At 40.8% G+C, this 22,091-nt stretch overlaps 1 protein-coding gene across 9 annotated transcripts in view; it reads right to left on the bottom strand.

Moving 5' to 3' along the window:
- The window catches only part of THRB (thyroid hormone receptor beta), a 172,680-nt gene that overhangs the window by 74,687 nt on the left and 75,902 nt on the right, over positions 1 to 22,091 (bottom strand). For 6 of the 9 annotated variants that reach the window (XM_051610036.1, XM_051610033.1, XM_051610034.1 and 3 more), the window contains one exon: positions 15,629 to 15,654. The exons of 2 other annotated variants lie outside the window; for them this stretch is intronic. The gene's annotated coding sequence lies outside the window, so the exon portion shown is untranslated. Of the gene's footprint in view, positions 1 to 9,176; positions 9,201 to 15,628; positions 15,655 to 22,091 lie in introns of those variants that run through there. One more of the 9 variants, XM_051610040.1, reaches the window with a different exon arrangement.

A 22,091-nucleotide genomic window follows, 5' to 3' on the forward strand; every position in this document is an offset into this window, starting at 1 on the left:
TCCTTCCATCAAAGTGTTACAATATTGATAGGCATTAATACTGTAAAAATAGCAAGGGTTAAAAGTCAGAGTGTCTTCATTTATTCTTCAGTATTACAGGGATTCTAGATTATGTCAGAAAAAGATGCATCTAAGGATGGAAATTATCGTGTTGTTTTATGTGCTTTAACACTACAGATATGAAAATCTCACAAGTCAGAAAAAAGATCACATGACTTGGATGCAGTCCTGTATAGAGTGAAATGTGGAGAATATGGCATTTTTCTCTGTCCCCTTTCTACAAATTCCCAATGTTTGTTTCTGATATCTGATGGGCATTCAGCTGTTAACTTTATAAAAGCATCTATTAAACACTACTACTCTTTTCCTAAGTGGCTGCAAGTCCACTCTGACTGCAGTTCTTCTCCTTCTAACTATATTAGCATCTACTGTCAACAGATCTCCTCTGCCATCTTATTATTTAGTCACACTCAGCCTGTCATATCCTTCCACAACTCTTCTCAGTTGACTCTAGCACTGTCAACGGGTTTTATTACTTCAGTATTAACCCCCTTTTCCACAAGTTGAACCACCCAGATACTTGGACTGATGCCTACAGGACAGCATTGGTGACTTCCCTCCATTGTAAAACTTGACCATTTACTCTCTGTTGCTTCCTTTTAATCCACTATTAATTCACAACAGGAGTTTCCCTTTCATCTCATGGCAGCTTTAATACTTTATAAGCCTTCAGGAAAGAACCCTATTGAAAACTTTTGGAAATTCATGTAGATTAGAAACAGACCACATTTTTTCCCCAAACCATTGCCTCCCTTGGGGAACCGGGTAGACATGTAGATTTTGTCCTCTCCTTGTTAAGCCATGCTGCTTCACCTGCATGATGAACACAATCCTAAAGTATAATTGACTCCCTGTTCTCACTCCTTCCACCCTGTAGCAGTGAGCTGCAGCTGTGGTTTGACAGCACTCATCATCCCCATCAGCTCTTCACACATGTGACATACCAGAAATTAACAGTTATTAATTGTGGAAAATATTTCTTTACAAGATTGTTATTTCCGGTATGTTTTTTTCTTTCATTCTCCAATGCAATAAAAATGAGCAGAAGTGTGGGAGAATGGATGTAGCTCTTGAAATGGTGAGGGAACTTTTGTAGAGTTCATTGCAAAGGAAACCAACAACCCTAATACCAATGGAACGGCCCAAAATGAATGTTTCCAAGCTCACAGGTGACTTAAAGCTTCAGGGGACAGAGAAGAAGGACATTCCCAACACCCTTCCTTAAGGAAATAAGGTTTGTCAGAGAGGCTGTCCACCACTCCACCACCACTTTCCCTCCCTCTGCTGTATACCTACTGCCTTTGGCTTTCACCCAGCTCAACAGGGACACTAAAGCCTGAAAAACCTGCAGGTTCTGGCAAGTGCCACGGCAAGGTAGGAGCCAGACACGGGGCAAAGAGGCCAGTGGGAAGAGCAGGAGCGGAGCCGTCCATCGGCTGCAGCCAGCCAGGGCCAGGCTTCCAGAGGAAGAGGACAAAGAGGAGGAGGAGGGCGCCACAGCAGCACCCAGCCTGGGAGGACCTGCAGCCCAGCTAGGAGGGAACGGGGCATAGTCCACCACTCAGTGATTCTGTGCATAGTTTCTCTTCACATCTGACAAAAATCCTTTCTGCTGATGTTGTATTTGTTGCTTATGCCTTGTTAGCCAAAGCTTCAAGAGAACCTGGTTTGGGGAACTGGGATCATGCACCCCTTGGACCGGCAGCTTCTCAGAGAAGCCGAAGTGCAGGTGCAGCCTAGGACCCCGGGATATCCAGGCAGAGCCAAGGGGTGCAAGGCCACCAGCTCCCATCTCCTGGGGAGTATGTGATACCCACTTGGCTTAGACAACAGCAGGCATCTTGCCATGGAGCAGCTCGCCAGGGTGAGAACAGGACCATCAGGGAACCTTCCCCTGCGTTGAGCACAGGCTTACCTAACGCAAAAGGTTTTGAATCAAACTTTTCATTCAGGAAACTGTAGTTTTCCATGTAAAATTTCACAGTGACACACTGTTAACAGAGCTCTAATGTATTTCATTTCGTGCTCCCGCATAGCAATAAAGCAGTTCTGCCACAGTGCATCTGACACTGGAGCAGCAGGTATAGGCTGATGATTTAATGTTATTGCACTTTTACTGTCATGTCTAAAGAATTTTGGCTGGCTGGTAAAGTGGATAGAAGACAGAGCCCAAAGTACAGCTATTCACACCCTGTTTTATGGTTTGGTTTTTCTCATGTTATGACATGAGGTGTAAGGAATACAGCACAAACGTTTGTATCTGCTAGAACAGAGAAACGCAGGATTCCTGACAGAAGAAAAAGCCATGGTGATATTCCCATAAGTATTACAGTGTTTATCTTTTGATATACTTAAACTATTTGAATATATTTACAGATACAGACATGTTTAGGCACATGGAGAAAAGCAAAAAAAGTTTATGTCCTATTTTAGATGGCAATTACAACATACCGAAAACAGTTCACTTATAATATACTATATGCGACTAGGACATCCTTTTAAAAGTGACTATATTGTTACAGATACATGTTCGTTCACAGAAATTATACACAAATCACACAGTGCTTACAAGAAGGTTATTCTACCCCTGTTTTTACGGTTATGGTTTTACAAAATTATTCTCATGGATCAATCTTGGTAAAAATACTTGAAAACAGGGATACGTGAGTACCAGTCACTGTTCCTAAAGATGCTTTCCATACAAGATCCAGGTTCTAGTTCCCTGGATTTTAATGCTGACAGTCAGTACTTTTCTTGTAACAGTGATTGCAAATCTGAAAAAATAACAATCTCAAAGAATATTCAGGTCTAGAAATGCATGTGCTACAACTTTTACTCTAAAGTAACCTTGTATATACATTTTTAAAGAAAGTGAAGGCGAGATCTGAGCAAATCAAAGCACAAAACTGGAAGAGGGGGAGGGAAAAACTTCCCCAAATTAAACTATTATACACTATAGAATTTTGCATAGACCCACAAATAGGTCAGAAAGCAAAAACATACAGAAGAGTTGAAAAGTGAAACAATGTAGGTTTTCAGAGCCAAGATTAATAATTTCTCTTTCCTTTAAGAAACAGCATTCAAGAAAAGGTAACCAGAATGCAAGTATGATGCCACAATAAAAAGATGTATTATATACCAACAAATACTTAGTGTTTGAAGAGACATCACAAAAACTGCATCACAGCCTTGAAATAGATATTTAATCCCACAGACAATCCTTAGGTTAGCTGGGTACAAAGAAAAGTGGCTTAGATGTCAGTTTCTCTGTATTAAGCTCATAAAAATAAGCATTTGCCTTCAAATTTTTTTTCTTTTTTTTTTTTTTTTCCTGCTGGTAACAAATCCAGAAGAAATAGGTTTTTGCTCTTTTTGTACATCAAGGCTATGTTAACCTGAAAGAATTTTTCATCCTGTTTCTTTGAGTTCCATATATAAATATCAGAGAGGCAAATATCACAGATAAAAGTTAACCTGGCTTAGAAACAGACTTTCTGCTATGACATATCACAAGCAGAGAGTCAAATGTTCACTTTCCAAATTACAAAATATTAAATATTGAAACATTATTTGAAATGTTAACATTTAATTCTTTAATAGCACCCTCAGAGGCTCCACAACTCTCAGCTAATTTGAGGGTAACAGGCTACAGCAACTTTTATAGCTGCACTGGACGTAATTCGTTTTTTGGTGTGTTTTTATGTAATGCCAAAATTGCCTAAGTGCATATGAATAAGTTTAGTGGGGGAACTGGCTTGGGGTTTTTTGGTTTTTTTTAAGAATGTGTATACATTTAAATTAATGTTTTTGCTTTCTGCTTCGGTTTTCAGTGATCAGCATTTCTGACCATGCAGCCAGCATCTCGCTATTGTTCCTGTCCATACCCACTGCATCTGCTCCACAGAACTTCCCATTTTTATTTTCTTTTCCCCATAAATCACATTGCATTTTGTATGCAAACTGTACACAGAATTGAAAATAATTTAATGAAATGTCCTTGACAGGCAATCACAGAGCCCTGCTCTGTGTGTGAGAAGGTGGCAGTGATCTGACCTTGGCTGAGCTCTGTGTTTGCCTCTCCCTGCCTTGTTCTGGCAGAGGAGATTCCACCAGAAAACTGCTGGCTTCTGTCTTTCCAAAAGCTCTCCAAATGCCATATCTTGAAAAGCATGAAGAGTAAACCTACAATTTAGAAATTGATCCACTGGCTGCAGCAGAGCCTGCAAAGCAGCAATGGAGAAAAAGAAAAGAGAGAACTCACCAAGATACATCCTGATGTAGGGAGAACAGTTTTGGTAGCAACCTTCAACAGTCTGAAAGTTAATACTCTGCTTCTCTCCTCTTTTCCTTTCTCAGTCCCCCCCCACTCCTAATTTCCCCATTTAAGGGAGAAAATAACAAGGCAGAAGACGCCAAGAGACTTTCATGACATAAACAATAAGGCCTTCCTGTGCCAACATTTCCTTTAAAATCACTTGCCAATAAAGCTCCTGGAGGCCAGCAAGAGAAAGAAATGCCGAAACAGCCGTGACATGAACTTGGCATATTTTCTGACTCACTCACTTCCCTTGAGACAATCCCTCCAAGAGAATGCTGAAGGATAATGGGAAAAGAAAATTTCTTCCAGTGAGAAGGACTTCAGCTGCCTGTGCTATACAAGCAAACTGCCAATTAACTTTATTTCTGTTTACCTACAGCCTCGCTCACACAGCCACCTCCACTGCCATATTTCCTGGCTCACACACTCATGTTTGCACATTTGTCTTGTAATCCTGATGTCTGAGAAAGGTAAGAAGACTTCTGAAAAAAATATAATACTGAGAATCCCCAGCTCTGAATAATTTCTGAACAGCAGAGAAAATTATCAATAATTGACAAAGGGCAGCCAAACACTTGTTTGCTTCAAATATTAAACTCACATTTCCTTTTTCCTTATCCCTGCGATTTAGACTTTTATATTTTTATAGTGCCAGACAGACTGGTCTATAAAACATTAAGGATACTCATATATCTTATCTTGTATATCTGTAATGAAAGATTGTCAAGATTACTTTGTCTCATCAATCCATATCATTTTGAGTAATACCATGTTTTCAAAACTAAATGGCATGTTAAGAACCAGAAATTAAAATATTTTTGGAAATCAGCATCTTACGTGCACCAACACGTGCTCGTTCACTCACTCACTCACTCACTCACTCCTGGGGTATGGCTGCTCCCTGCCTGAAGTCCCTTGAGGGTAGGAAGGCGGGAGAGCTGAACAAGTGGGTTCAGCTACCTCCTTGCATCTGTGCCTTTGTCTTCAACTCTAGTGCAGGAGGGCCCTGCCAGGGGACTAAGCACAGCTCCTAATGGGGGGAACAGGCAGGAGGCCAGCCAGCACCATGCTGAGGGCAGGAGTAGGTGGCTGCTCCTCCACCATGGGGTCACGGTGGCTTCTGCCCAACCGAGGGCAGGGGCTGACACGTGAAACAGTGATCCAGCCAGGCTTTGCTGCATTCTCCTCTAACACTAGACCAGGCAGCAACACCCCACCTTATTCAAAGACAGACCAAGCAGAAATGTCTGTTGCTTTGGGGTGGGCTGTTTGATGACCAATCTCAGTCATGCCACATGGAGACATCACCTCTTCCTTCCACATGTACCTGATCTAGGGGACTGTGCAAGGATCTATCCATCCCTCTCTGCAACCCGTGGACCCTGTCACTGAGTTAGCTCACACTCACTCTCTGTTTCTAAGAAGGCAGCGAGCATTGCCAAGTGCTCCTCACTCGGCTAAGGGTTGTTATTGTGGCTGGGGTTTCTTTGGTTTTGCATTCAACAACTTAGATTAGCATCAGGGTATCATATATCAAAATAACCACTGGTGACGATTTGCTGGCCTGCTCAGAAGTGAGGGCTCACCATACCTACAGCTGCATAATTTTACCATAATGTATTCTGATACCATGCACCCCTGGTTTCTACTTTTGAATAACTTGCTTGCTGCTTTAGCACTTTGGCTTATGTCACACTCAGCATGTCCCATGACTCTCCTTTAAGAGCCTGCCTACCCCCGAAGACCCTCAGCAATCATATTTCAGCAATCATATTTAAGCCAGTGGCACAAGACTGGCACAATTTTGGCTGGGTTTGGTTTTGTTTTTTTTTTTTGTTTGGGGTTTTTTTTTGGTGTTTTTTTGGGGGATGGAATTTCTTTCATGGGGCATGCACTCCCAGCTAGTATGGCTCTGCTGACAGAATACTGTAGTATGCTGTAACATATGTAGTCTACATTAGGAGTTACCTACTAGCTCACCTTTACTCCATCCTGACTGCTGGGCACTGTGTTCAGACACAGACACACAAACTTTTTTTTCTTAACCATCTCTTTCTGCCCACTTGCAAAGCTAACACTAGCTTGTTTTTAGGTTTGTTTTCATCAAAACCTGAGAAAAGATGTGGTTTTTTGTAACACCAACAGGGCAAGCTATCTGTGGTTGGCTGGAAAATTCTGAAATTCAGGGCTGGGGCAGAAATATTTAGGAGTCAAAAAAAGCTGACTTGCTCAAGAAATTAAAACCCTTCTTACAATCTTCCAGAGAGCCCCTGAGGAAAAGGGAGGGAACCAGAGAGACTCAAGGAAAATGGATGGGAGCCCAGCATGGAGATTCACGCCAGAATGGTTCCTGGCCAAGAAGGAAGGTTGGCAAGTAGACAAATACAGGCTTTCATAGGCAGCATTGTAAACAAGGCATTAAAAATATTAATCCATTTAGATTTCAAGCACCAAGATGAGATTTACTTAAGAAGCAGAATTATGCTGGTAATGGCTCCTCAAACATTTCAGCTGAATGTCAAAACTTTTGCTCAACTGTATCAAGTGAAAATACAAGGAGCTGTTGACACTACAATATTCAAACATTCAATCGTATGGCAGGGCTGGAAAAACACAGAGGAAAGCACAGGAATGCTTGAGCCATGGGCAGAAACTCAAGCCCTCGCAAGGAAACTGCATTCACAAATTATTTTTACCTTCATTACTACACCAAACCAATAAATCGAAGAGACAAAATGGTTTCTTAAAAAAAACAAAGCTTGCTTTCAAAAATCTTTTCAAGTGACACGTAAATTACCTCTACTGAAATACTTTGTTTTTAACAGTAAACTAGAACAGAATGTCTTTTCGTGTGAAAGAAAGTTTAAGTAAACTTTGAACACCTAGGACTTTTAAAGAAGTTTCTTGTACAGGAATCAGCATGTCTCCCCTCTTCTCCATTACAAAGCTCACATGTATTCTAAATTATTGAAAAATTATTTTTTTTAAAATGCATTGGAAAAGTCATCTCCCCCCAGAGCAAACAGGTGTTCGGGACAATCCTGAATCCATGGTGGCCACACAAAAAACCAATGCTTTTTTGGTGAATCTGGTAAGTGTCAAGTCACCTCAAGCCTGCCACAGCCAGGAGACTCATGGATCTTCTGTGTGCTGGTGAGTAGGGTTCATCAGCTGGTCTACCAGGGGCAAGTGTGTCAGGGAAAAACATATGCCTTAAACCATGACAAAAATAGGGTCTGCAGTCACTATATGAGATTTAGGAACTCAGAGAGTCAGGAATTGGTCTGTTCCTGCACTGGGTTAAAGTAAAGACAAGTATTTCTTGAAGCAATCAGGCTGCCCTTCACAGTAGCCTATGTGCAGAGCCTGTGCTCAAAAGATGTCCTTTCCACTCCTCTCAATAACACTGACAATCATTGTAAAATGTCACATTCAGAGGGACCAGTATCTCTCCATTGAAAGCATTAAAAGAATTCTAAAGAAAAGCCTAACATTCTCCATTATCTTTAGTCACTTTAAAAAGCATTATTATCATAAAAAGCCTAGAACAGCATCCCATCTCTTGTAACCTAGGATATCCTATGCACCCCTCAAAATTATATTTTTTATCAGGTTCCTTAAAAAAAAAAAAAAAAAAAAAGAACAAATTGAAAATATAAAAAAATCCCCTCACTAAGCTCTTTTCCTTGCTTATATCTGTAGCTGCTCATAGACTTATCTAAAGCTTTCCACAGTATCTGAAGTGGAAGATCTGAACAAAGGAAAACCTCAAAACACGGAGTGAAAGAAGTAATAACTTCATTATGCTTAGAAGTGAAAAAAAAAAAAAAAAGAAGAAAAATATTAAAGTTTAAAGAATCTGATTTTTTTAAGAGTTTAAACATTTAAATGCAAATGCAACTAGCAACACATGAATTATAGAAATTCTGTATCACTTCTGATCTTATGAATCATACTATGAAATTTGCTTTCTGCACTCTCAATGTAACAAGGATGAAATACTGGCATCTCAGATATTTTGAAATGATACACAAGCAGCACATGTAACAGCATTAATTTCAATAAGTTAGCATTTTATCTCCGATGCATGTTTCAAAATGTTCCAGTTGAAGACATTTTTGTGAAAGCTATTTGCCCATTACATACCATAACCAGTGCAACTTTGCAGTCCAGGGAGGCATTTTCATCACACGGAATGAGAAGCCATTAATGAAACACTGCTTGGCAAACAGCAGCTCACACACTGAAGCTGCAATATTATCCCAGCTTTCCTACATATTAAGCACCATGTTCAAAGTAAACATGTGGTCATAATTAAATAATAATTATGACTCAGATTTGTGTAACACCATTCATCCAAACAGTGTAAAGCATTACATAAATTTGTAAACAATGGGTCTAATCCTGCACCCTCTACTCATATAACACCATACAGTTCTAATGGACTATGTAGATCTTGTCTACACACAGACTTAATTGTTCTCAATTAACTCCCTGTGTCAACACTCATTCCAGTGTCTTGTTGCCATTTAGCTTAATTCTCTCACTGCTTACTACAGGTGAATGTACTGTATCTACACTCTCACTGATTTAACATCACTTTTATGGACAATTTCCTATGAAGATTCCATAGGGCTTTGCATATCTCATTACAGCCCCACTTCTCCTACATGCATCTAAGTAAGACAAATATTCTTTTACAGATGAGGAAGTCCACGTGTTAGTATCCTTACAGGACTGACCATCCCACACTCACTTGCATCTATAAACCCAAGATATTCAATTTCTATTCTCATACCTTAATCACACAAATAGCCTTCTTCATCCATCACGCTCCAGAGTAAAACCACAGGAAATGGTAAGAACAGGGGAAAATTCTGCAGTTTCTAAAAATAAAATATATTTGGAAGCAGACATGCTCAAACCACTTTTATGCATCTGTGGTACAAACTATGTCTGTTACAGAGAACCAAAGTTGCTAAGCAAGTTTTTTCAAAAAAACCAAATCACTAAGAACTTGTAGACCTTCCTGATATTTTGATGTCAGTCTGCTATGACAGTCAAGCAACCGGAGAACAAGGCAAGAGACCAGGAATACCCGAGTCAGATTTCATTTTGGCTCAGCTATGGACAGTTACTTAACTTCTTTGCCTCAGCCACAGTATCTGTAATACAAGCCAAATCATCCCTTCCCCTTATGGATCTTTAGAAACTAATGAAAATTCCTATGGCTCTTTGAAAGCAAATACTGTTTACTACTGCTAGCTATTATTTAGCTTTAAGCACTTTTTTGCCTTCTAGCTTAAATTTTGCACAGAAGAAAGTAAATGTCACATCTCACTTTCGCATCGATTTAGTGTATTTTCTTTCCAATTTTATTCTTCCTTTGCAAGACGTATGCTCAATTTTAGCATTTGTATGTATTCCATGTAACTTTGGCATACATCAGAAGGCTTATGTTTTGTTGGGGTTTTTTTAGCATCAGACAAAAGCACTGCAAAATGTTACCTACTGCTCAATTGTCAGCTAAACTCACTTTAGTGCAACAAGTGAAATAGGGCGGCTTTTCCCCTTAAAGTCTTCTAACAGGTGTAGGCACTTCTCCGATTTGTCCATTCAGCCAAAATGATGATAATTACCTCACTTAAACACAACCGGGTTGAGCCTGAAAAGAATCTCATGTCACAACAGCAATGTTTACTACTGAAGAAATCCTGCAACAGTCACTGCAACCGCTTATGCACTGTGGAAGGATTATCTTGTGAATTCAGAAGAAGCTGCACAGCTGCTAGCTAGTAAGGACACAGCTCTTGTTCACATATGCTCTCTTAATCCTGTATATGGATAGTGTTTCTGGACCCTATACGAGTGAAAATGTTTATGTTAATGGTTTAATCCACAATATGTTAACAGCTTAATTTTAATATGCAATGAAAAGGACACATTCTACTAAAGTGCACTGCCTTCGCACGCGAGCTCGGTGAGGATGGAGAGGTTTGCTTATCTCACCAGTTGTGCAGGCAGCATCTGCCAGCAGCACTAGCAGGCAGCCAGCAGGGCAGCTCTCCTGTCCTTTCAAGCCAAAAAAGCTGCAGAGATGGTATGCTGTCTCCATCCAGCTGCTGCTCACCTGCACTTCTTTGCTTATTGTTATGGTGCCTTGGGCAGGACAGTGGCCGTAAAAACTGTGCAGTCTCTCTCCCTTCCTTCCATGGACCAGATCTTCACAGCACTGCAGAGGCCATGGCTAAACACTGAGCCAAAGGAGAGAAACCAACAGCAATTCCATTCAAAACCAGGCTGTAACCTCATCTGCTCCTTATCTGTGCTCTTGTTGTGGGGGCAGGCCAGAAAGAGCCCATAACCCTGCTGGCAAGAGCCCCTCTGGCGCTGCTCCACATCCTCACTTAGGGCAGGGGTGGGCAGCACACAGCCCAGCAGGGCAGCGGATCCTGGGGGGAATGGGTGTCATACCACTGTGTGCATCCCAGAGCTGCCCATAAATACGGAGATTCTCAACACTACTTGTTAGCAAATCTGTAATTCTGGAGACTGTGTCCACAGTAAACTGTAAGCCATGCCACATTGGGTACAATTCACCACTAAGCACAGCACTGAAACAATTCATGCAAGGCTTTGATAGGGTCTTCTCGTGGCAGTGAGTTTTAGCCAGGAGGGCTGAGAAACTACCTGAAGTGAAAATCAACAGTATGTTAAATGAAAGCACTCAGGACAAACAGGCCGGGTCATTGCGATTTCTAGAGCTGCTTGTGAGTAAAGAGCAATTAGCAGATTTGACACAAAGGCAGGCTACTCCACGCTCCCAACTCACCAGCAGACGTAACGAGCAGTTACTTTCATGTTTAATGCTAGAAATGTAAAATCATTTCTGCCTGAGATACAAGGTATGTTAGTCAAAGTAGCCAAGTTTTTAGCTGATATTATGGCAGGTATTAACTGCAATAGCTCTGCAGTGTTCCTGATAGGAAAAGCAGCAGCTCCAGAGAATAATAATCATATCAAGGCATCTTAGCTCTGAGTCAGAGTTGGCTGTAAGTGCATGTAAAGGAGATTAAAAAAATGTTCAGGGGTGAAAAACAAGTCAAAACTTTTTCTGAATCTAATTTTTCTTTCATTTTAAAACAGTCACTTCTTATTGCTGTAACTGCATCTCATAATCAATCCCATAATTGACTTATCACATGATTCACTTCTAAACACAGCCTGGTTCTATCAGAGTTTATCATACCACTGATTTTAAAATTTCATAAGCTGCTATTTTGGGGCTCTTGCATCCCTGAAGATGTAGTACGCCAAATCTCTGCAAGCACAACAGATTCCCAGCATCACCACAATATGTCTTTCTGACATGGAAGTAAATCCAGCACAGTAAATATGCAACTAATATCAAAACACTTCTTCAGACCTGACTGAAGTGCAGGCTGCATTGAACAGTGAACAAGCAGAAGCCACTCTTTTAAGAGAAATTACATTTTCGAGAGTAAAACACAGGCTAGATCCTGATGAGGTCTTCTGTTGGTCTAATATCACTGGGTTTGACAGATTGCTATTTCTAAAACATTTGCAACTTGGACAATTTTTTCCCTCAAATTTCTGGTGGGTTGGGTTTTTGTACCCTGAAGTTCCTTGGTATTTTTTCTCCAGGTTCTGGAACACTACAAACAGAAAATGGCTACAGTGATTTCTACAGGTCTCACACCTGAGCAGAGCATATTCCATATTCTTCTCAAAGGAAGATTTGAGACCTTCCTCTTCTGGGGCGGACAAATGCAGAAAAAAATCCATCAGCATCCTCAAGCAATTCCTACCTCATTAGGATGTAGCAGAGGCCACTGGCCATATTGAAATGGAAATTCTTCATTATTTGTCTTTGAAATACTAAATATCATGACACCTCAAACCTTCAAACTGGAAACTTCCATAAAGGACAATCTGATCAGCCTCTTTCTCATTGGATGGCTATACTTCAACTTAAAGCTAATAATAAACTTTATTTCCACTGACTTTTTTTTTTTTAACAAAAAAAGTACATAATTTAAAAAGGAAACCTGAAATTTAGGCTAAATTTTAAAACAAACTATAAAATGTGATGTTCCTACCTTATACCTAAATTACCTTCTAATAAATGTAATGCAGCTGTGGGAAGGCATTTTCAGAAGGGAGGAAAGTCCTAGGAAACAAAATGCTTTTGGTAGAACGCTGAATGGTTTCATTGAGTATTTTTAGCCTGGCCTCTTGAGATGCTCTGCAAACATTTGCAAAACTCCAAAACAGAGCCAGGGTTATGTCACTATCTTTGGTACAAATAATTTGTTAGGAACTATTTTGTTCTGGCACAGGGATATATCAAGAGAGGATGCGTGAACTGGCTTGTTTTCTTTCGGATTAATGTTGTTTGTCAACTGAAGGCTCCCTTTATGAGGAAAGAGCAAGGTGCCAAGAAGTACATTTTACCATGCCAGAATTAAAGGGAGGAGTTCAGAAGAAGTCTTTTATTACCTAATTAGTTTTATCAAATGACACAGATCAACTAACAGGAGATAACTAATAGGAAAAAGGGGTCTAATGAAAAAGAAAGTTACCAGCTGGATGCTCTCCAGAAAACAATTATCTCTCCAGGTAAACAAGTACTACTGTTGAGAGGTCAGACACAAAGTGCAAGGAATGGAGGTCTTCTCAGGATACCAGCCCTCAGTGGAAATGAAAAGGAAGAAAAAAGTAGTGGAATAAACTATGCTGAGAAGAAGGAATGACTTGTTATAAACCAAATTAGTATATTTAGATAAAAATATTCCTGTCAGGCCTATAGATTTCCCACCATTTGTTGTTTGTTTTGTTTTAAAACACAAATCAATTACAGCTTTCCAGATTAATATCTCTATTAAAAATGAAAATTAGGACTACAATAAGAACAGGCACATTCACCTGCTCAAGAAAAAAATATTAGAATAATTTTTTTACAGCTAGCAGGAAAAAATGGCAGCTCAAAGATTATATTTTGATTGCCCTCCTAAGACTGGAAAGGATGATCAGAAAAAAAATATAGGGAATTTTAAATAATATTCTGTTTTATCCAGAATAACTGAATGTACTATTTGGAAGGCATTTAACATGTACTTAGGTTTCCTTTTCATTATTTCCCAATTGCATGACCTAAACTAGCCAGAAAATTCAGTCATGTGGCTCACATTCACATTACATTAACTTTTAGGTCCTAATTTGAAGAATAGTTTCATGTTTCCCATTATTATTTGCTTATCTAGCTATACCTAAAACACATAAAACCTGTCTGATTATTTTTGTTAGTAAAATGACACCAGACACACGTATCAGCACAAATACACTTAAGAAGCCTTGCTGGAAAAAAAATAAAAATAAAAAAAATGAGGATTTAACTGACTAAAGACTTGTGCCCCCAGCAACTTGAAGAGAAACAACATTTTTTACAGTCTTTGCAAATTTTAAGTGATGCAATAGAAGAGTTTTATTATGACATTCTTTCCCCTTCATCCTCCCCCCCTCCACCATCATCAGTTAATCTGAAAACAGATGGGGCGCAGAATTTATGAGAAAATGCTCTATCTCTTGGGGTCGACAGTTCTACCTTTACTGCAGAGCTGTGGGGGCCACAGGGAAGTTTCAGATACAATAAACTGCAGCAAGGGCTGCTAGATGCAGTACTGGGCTGGTTGGTTTGGTGCCGGTTTTTGTAGTGGGGAAGGGGGCCCAGGGGTGGCTCCTGGAAGAAACTGAAAAGCTCCCCCAGTTCCAAACCACTGGCCAAAGCTGAACAGTTAGAGAGATAAGTGATGCACCTCTGCAATTAACCTATGAAAGAAGGGGAAACCTGAGAGCAGAGCAAAGGAGAGGAGAGCTGAGGTGGAGAGCTGACTTGAAAGCAATGCAGGAGCAAAAGTTACCCAGGTCGGTGAGGAAAGAGGGGGAGGAGGTGCCCGAGCAGAGGTTCCTCTGAAGCCTGTGATGAGAAAGCAGGCTGTCCCGTTGCAGCCCATGGAGGAGCACAGCAGAACATCTGCTGAACGAGCACAGTGGGGAAGATGTGGACCTGCAGCCCATGGACCTGCACCTGCAGCCGTGGATGACCCTGGGCCAGGGGAGGTGACTGTTCCCAAAGCAGCCTGTGACTCTGTGGGAAGCCCAGGAGGGAGAGGTCTGTTCCTGAGGGACTGCACATCATGGCAGGGACTCATGTCGGAGAGGTTTGTGAAGGACTGTCTCCCATGGGAAGGACCCCGTGGGGAAGCAGGGAAGGACTGTAAGGAATCCTTCTTCCTGAGGCGGATGGTATGGCAAGAACCTGTGAACTGACTCTAAACCCCATCCCCTGTCCTCCTGTGCTGCTGGGGGAGAGGAGGGAAAGAAACCAGGAACAAAGTAATTTGGGCCCAGGAAGAAGGGAGGGCTGGGGTAACGTATGTAAGCACTGCTGTGTGTGTTGTCTGTGTCCTGTGGGCATTTGATTAGTGTGAAATTGAGTTGATATTTTTCCCCCAAGTTGAGTCTGTTTTGCCTGTGACTGCAATTGGTGAGTGAACCCTCTTTGTCTCGAACCACAAGCTTCTAGTTGGCCTCCGTCCTCCCCAACCCACAGTGGGGCTGGGGGGTGAGTGAGCAGCCACGTGGTGGGTTCTTTGTTGTCGGTTAGGTCCAAACCACTGAAAGAACTATTAAAGGAACCTAAAAATCTGTCACTCCAAGCAAAAATACCAACCTGTGCCATCCCAGAACTATGTTAAGAGCAGGCATAAGATGTTTATGAGGCCTTGGCATGTCCTGAGCAGTGCTGGGTAGCACTGCAGGAAAGAGGTTCATTTGGTTCCTGTTAGCATGCCTTTCCCTTGCAGGGAAAGGCTGAGCTAGGGAAGAAGTACGAGTTCAGATAAGACATGTCGACAACCCTATATCCAGCTGAGAGCACCTGCAAAGACAAAGGACTCAGCCTAGACTTAAACTGCAGATCCAGACTGTCATCGCCCTTTCCACAAGAGTGATGACATTCCCATCAACCTGCACGTGAAACAAGTATTGCCAGTTCTCTGCGTCTGCTGGACTTGGAAATCTCATATTTGATTTTGGGCACTCTGTAATAAGACAGTCCAGGAAAAATAAAATAAAGAGCAGTACAGGAATGCAAATGACTGAGCTCACACAGGCACAAATAGAAAGCAGGTTTAGTTGAGGAATGAAATAACCAGAAGATGAACTTACCCCATCTGCCATCCACCTTTCAAGCCCTGCAAAAGAAAAGACTTTAAGATTAATGGTCTTCACAAACCTCCAAGTGACTCTGCAAGGAGTGGGGGTTCTTTGCCAAAAATAGTCAGCCTTCACTTTTCTTCCAGAGTCAGTCTTTAGCTGGCAAACCTTAACCACTGTGATATCCAGAACTGCACATGGATGAGGTCACGGGCTGTGATCAGCACATCAGCATGTGTGGTGCAGATCTCCACGCACATGAGAGCCAGCTTCTCCCCTAATGTACGATCCTTTGTTCCCACAGAATAGTCCAGTACCAATGTATCCTCTCTTCTACTTTCCCTGCCTCGCCACTGCCTCCCTCTTGTGCTTTCTTCCCTCAGCTCCCCTTAAAGTAGCACTGACTGGAAGGCATGGTGCTCAGGGAAAAATCATCCTGCCCAACTTGAAAAGACTAGCAAAGAAGGAAAAACTTGGCCAAACCAGAATTGTGTGCCAGGACAGTGACAAAAACCAGAAAAGTAACCACCACTTTTGCTGTGACCATCTGAAGATTCAATAAACAACATTTCCTCTCCCAAAAGAACTCTTATGAGCAACAAATTACCATTTTAACTGTGCATCCTTTCTCTTACAAAGAGTTTCTACCAAGCTTTGATCACACATGCCTTGCACAGACGCTGAATTCCCAAATGCTTTGCTTACTTTCTTTTAATCCTTTCCCTTCTGTGTGCTCTAAGCAGCAAGCTACTACTACGTCTACCAGAGAACTCACAGCAGAGGTTCCTGGACTCAAAATCCCCCATCAAACTGTTTAATCCTGGGCAATTATTTTCTGAGTTCAGTTAGGACACGCAAATTTACACACCTCTGCCTATAATGTTGTGAGAAGATTTTCTATAAATGGGTATACATCCCAGGCTGCAGCCAGAGCAAACTCCTGTGACCGTCATTCCTCAATGCCTACAGCATTCCTGCAGTTTCTCTGAAAATTATATGCTTTAAGGTAGTGTCCTCTGCCCACTTGCCTTCCTTCTCCGCATTTCCCCAGGAAGTCTCAACCTTCCTGCCCCAGCATCCCGACACCAGACTTGTCCCAGTGGCACAATATGAACCAACAAGCTGAAGGAAAGGTGTTCATGCCTATTGCTGCTTTTGGCATAGCACCCCAGCATTTTCCATCTGGCCCGAGGAGCACTAAGGCTAGATGCAATGCATCACAAACCCATGGCCACAGTAAATACCTAGACCTCTCTACAAAGACTGAGTTGGTTTGGGAAGCATACCTGAATATTTGAAAAAAGTATTATAAGGAATGTGGGCAAGAGAGGCCATCCAAACAAATAAGCCTCACTTGACCAGATCACTGACCTTGGTTAGGAATGAAGGCAACATACACAAGAGGACAGTTACCTGTGCTCAAGCTGCAATTAACACCCAGATTCACACTTTTTTTTTCCACAAGGGAAAGCTGTGAGTAAGGTCAGAAGGCAATAAATCATGTTTCATTTCAGATCAGCTCATTGTTTAGGACACACTCACACAGAAATATCAAAGGCTTTTTGAAATTAACAGTGAGTGATTATGTGAAGCAAACATAATTAAAACACAACAGTCTGGTAGCTAGGGGTAGAGAATATTCAGACAAAGCCTTCCTCTGACTCCCACTGAGAACAATGCAATATGGAAATAACCAAAATTATATATTAGAAGAATGAAGACTGAAGGTTTTCTGCTAAGTTGTTTGCCTGAATCATTAATTCCAGGACAGCCTTCTATGTCACAATAGCATTTCAGTTACTGCCATTTTATATTATAAATTTACTGTAAGTTTTTGAGGATGGAAAAAAATATTATAATTATTCTAATATGTCTAGTCATAGTAGATATAAAGGATTCCGAGCATTTTGGCCTCTGCTGTTACAAAACTCAAACTAGGCTAATAGATGATAAGCAATTAACAGCTTTAACAACATATGCGATTAGCAGCAGTCATATTAAGATAGAGTGATTCTTACGGACATTAAGTGGATTATTTAATTAAGTTATATGCATTTTAGCAGAATGCACTGGATAAGAGTGCAAGTTGCATGCATGTTGAAAAGAAAGTGTTCTTGCAAATTCAATACATATAGGTGGAATTTGTCACACAGGCTGTTACTAAGGATTATCCAGTACTTCCCATAAGATCTGATTTGCTTATAATTTTGCCAGGCTAATTGTCTGGGCTGAATTTTTCTATGTTGGACGTGTTCCTAAGGCTATTTTGTCCTTACATCAGACAAAACTGTTCAGTGATTTCCAAGGTAAAAGCCAGGAAACAAAGACATTGTCTTACAATGAGAAAATAGTATCTGGTAACCCTTCCATCGATATCTCAAAGACCTCTCATTTTAAACAGGCAACAGGTGCTTTTTAGTCAGGGTAGTGCCTTTTGCCAGGTCAGTTAAAACCAGTTTGAACCCGGTGACACTTCTAACCTCTGCTAACTTGTGAGAGGTGCTGAATACAGGGTTCAAGGACCATCCTCACACATAGAGAGGAAGGTGAAATGCTTTTTGCTGCTGCTGGTGCCACAGCCTGGGATGGAGGTCAGGCAGGGCTTGAGAGCAGGACCACACTGACCAACATTCCCGAGGGGAAAGCCTGCTGAGAAGAGGAGGAGAAAGAAGGTATACCTGGCCCATATAGACCACTTATACAGAAAACAGTCAGTAGGATCCACTGAAGATGAAGGTAAAAAGAAGAGCATTTAATTAGCTGACTGAAGTGACTTGGATAATGAGTTTATGATGAAAAGAAACAGCCAGACAAGGTCACGGTTGCAGTACAGCACTTGACTTTGCAAGCTCTGTGTGTTGTGTGTGTGCAGCACAGAACCCAAAGTAAAATGCAATTAAAAGGGTATCAGAACATAGTAACTCAAGAAGTGACAACACAAATCTAGTGTTCCCAGATACCAGCTAAAACATACTGCTCCTAAACATTCAGGCACCTCCGTGCAGGTATCCTGTTATTTACATTCTAAGCATCCCCATAACTGCAGTCAGAAACAAACCTCTGCTTATCAGAAGTTCCCTCTTTCTAAAGGGTATACAAACTTAGCCCCATCTCCTTGATTTGGAAATTATTCTATAAAGAACGAGAAAGAAGATTTGAAGTACTGCAAACAGCAATCAGGCAGATAGCTCTTACTGAGTGTCTTAAGGAAATGTATGCCTTTGAAAATCTTCTCTCTTTACTTACAAATCCAGATACAGACAACTTCATTTCAGCAGTCCTGGGGAGAGGATGCTGAAGCCACCAATCACGACCAAGAACACAACATTACACAAGACCCTTTGGAAAGGCAAACAGTATGTGCATAGCTACACAGTGTGCACCTCCTTAGCCATCTACTACCCAGCCCTAGCAGTACCAGAGAGCTGGTGCAGGCAAAATTCCGGTATCCTTGCCTTAGGAGCGGCCACCACTCCAACCCAACTCCCACGTTTGCTGCACCACAGCTGTGACATGCCAGTGCACCAAAGGTCACCCTGCCAGAAGGTGGTGGCAAAGACAGGGAAGTCCTGAGCTGCTGTACTCTGGCAGGCAGGCAAGTGAGACAAGTACTCTGTCTCTGCACAGGAGAATTTCTGAAGGTTTTCACTGATTTCTGCCATGATTTTTGAGCAACAGCCAGAAAGGAACCACAAACATTAGTTAATCATGGACCTTTCTTGTGTTGATTGCTCATACACGCAACTACACCACGGTCTGGAGTTGAAATGGAACAAAATACGGCAAAAAACTTGCTGTGACTGGGGGTTCAAGGTTGAACTCAGATTATACTCAGAAATACACATAGAAATGTATTAATTTAAATTAATGATTGTATTATATTTTCCCCCTAATCTTCAGCTTACTTTCTATGTTGTTCACCTGTTCTCCTTTCAGCAGTGAACGCCACTCTCCAAAAGTAGCTGGCAATACGATTAATTAGTCTAAAAGGCAAAAGATTAAAAGGAATGCTGGCTGTGCAGTCGGACCCTGCTTTTCTTGCTACCCTGTGCAATATCATTTATTCCCACAGATATAAACTTCAATACCCATTATGATAACACTATTCTTGTTGATTATGTGCTTATTAATGCCAGCTTTCCTTCAGTGGAGAAAATCACCTTCTCCCAGGAGAGAGATGATTTGCAATTTCATAATAATTGCCATGTCTCTTAAGTAGTTCTAATTTTAACAGGACAAAGTACATCTTGTTTTACAAGGACAGCAGAACCATCACACAGCATAGTGCTACAATCTTTTCAGAATGCAAGCATTTCCTTAGAGAGAGAGGAAAAACAGATCTAATTCTCTGTGGATTATTATTTTTCCTACTGTTTAAGGACTGAAACATACGGGGACTTTGTAGACCATGCATTTAAGACGACAAATGAACAAAACCGAGAGATTCAGGAAAGTTAGGACCTGGGATTATTTTCTTCCATCACTTTAACATACACTATTACATAACATTTGAAGAATTTTGGTCACGAAGAGGAACACAACTGAAAATTCACAAGTGATGTATTTGTCAAAGACAGATCTTCTATTCCCCACTCCCATTTCTCTATTGCATAAAAATATTGTCATTAGCACTGGCTAATAAGGCATATGCTCCCAATAACATGGCAGAAGAGCAGACTTGGTGGATACATAGTTTCTTCTCCTCCTCCATTCTTGTTGCATTCAGTCTTACTACTTGTCACTGTCATCTATTTCTTCCCTAAAAAAAATAACTCTAGAGCTAGTAGCTGGAGAATAAAATAAAATATAATTCAATTCATGCTGCAACTCCTTGATTTGCATTTTATCTAATTGCTAAATAGTCTACTAGAGATTTGCTAGGCCCAAAAGTTACCATCAACAAATTATGACAAACTGTGTGGTGGATGCACATAAAGTGAAAAGAATGGCCTCAGAAAAGCAAGACAAAGCATCAAGTGAATTGGAAACAGTCTGTGAAAGGCAGAGGGCATGCATTGTAGCTCTTTCATGCTCTGGTTGTTTTTTGTGAGCTTGATTTATGTAAAATTAACCATTTTTTCCCTGCAAATCATTTCATTCAAAGCTGTGCTGTCGTTTTTGCCCCCTTCCCATCCTCCTGCCACAGCCACATAGAGCAGTCCAGCTTCAAATTGTGACAACTAAAACATGTTGCCACAGCAAAAGTCCAAACTCTCTATGCTAAGCATAAAATCCCACTCTCTTGTCTCCTGCTCCTCCTAGCATCGCAAGAATTAAAGAAATTAAGAGACTGTAACTGTCGGTCTAATAGAGACTTGGCCAAAATTCAAGCTTGATAATTAATTACATTCTGCCTCTCCAAATTCCCACACTAGGCTGACTAAGAGAAGTAACTCTTCTCTCCCCCTTCTAGACAACAAGTTTTTATATGGCTAATGGACAAAGCATTCCACCTCTGAGGGAGCTGGGAGGTTAACGGGAGAGAAATAAGAGATATTTATAATACTTGGATAAGAAAACAGCAGCAGATGAAAAGAGAAGAATATAGTAGTATGTCTGAAGTGTATGTCGACCCCAAAGGTAAATCATTGTTCTCTAATTACATTTTTCCATGGGGGGAATAAAAGCACAGATGATCCTACAGGACAGTCAGCTGTCTGAGGGACTATAACACAGGCTGAATTATTTGGGATAGGAGGATATTTGTGACCATTCAGATAGGGTTATGAAAAGCTGATATATCAGTAAGGTAAAACAGATTTAAATACAGCACTAGACCTTGACAAAACACAGAAGGCACCCAAACCATTTCAGTCTGAAGAATATGGAGCATTAGCACCATATTATGTTCTTAGACAGCCGTAAAACAGATCATCAGTACCTCATGACACTAGTAAATTACCAATACATATCAAGCAAATGAAAACTATTATGATACCTGTGATAGGCACATAACACAAACCACTCATCGCACTGGGATTATAATTGGAATTCTCTTCTGAGCCTGACAGATGAACATTATAACCTTCAGCAGCACTCTTACAAGATTTTATTTATTGCATATTGCATGTGTATTTGTAAAGGACTTAATTAGCATCTTTCCCTTCTGGTACCAAAAAGTGTGCATCATCACTGGAAAAAAAAACACAAGGCAAGGCTAGTATGAAGGGTCTTGCTAGTATTGAATGTATTTCACAGTGACAAAAACAGGTGCAATTCTTTCTAAATACTGGAGATCTTGTAAACAAAAACCATTTTGTTCCTTCCTTAATCTGGTCTGTGTCACATTTGCTGTTTATGTCACTGTTGTACGGATGCCATGTACCTGCAGCCTAGAGGTTGTATCCATGCAACCACAAGACATTAATATATAGTGACAAACTGTTTTCACACTGGTCATATTACAATGGAGAGTAAAGCCTCCAATATTTTTATTCAAAGAAGGTCCAATAAACCACAAGCATAACATCCACTG

Source organism: Apus apus, chromosome 2 (assembly GCF_020740795.1).
Source record: "Apus apus isolate bApuApu2 chromosome 2, bApuApu2.pri.cur, whole genome shotgun sequence".
In the NCBI taxonomy this organism is placed as follows: Eukaryota; Metazoa; Chordata; class Aves; order Apodiformes; family Apodidae; genus Apus; species Apus apus.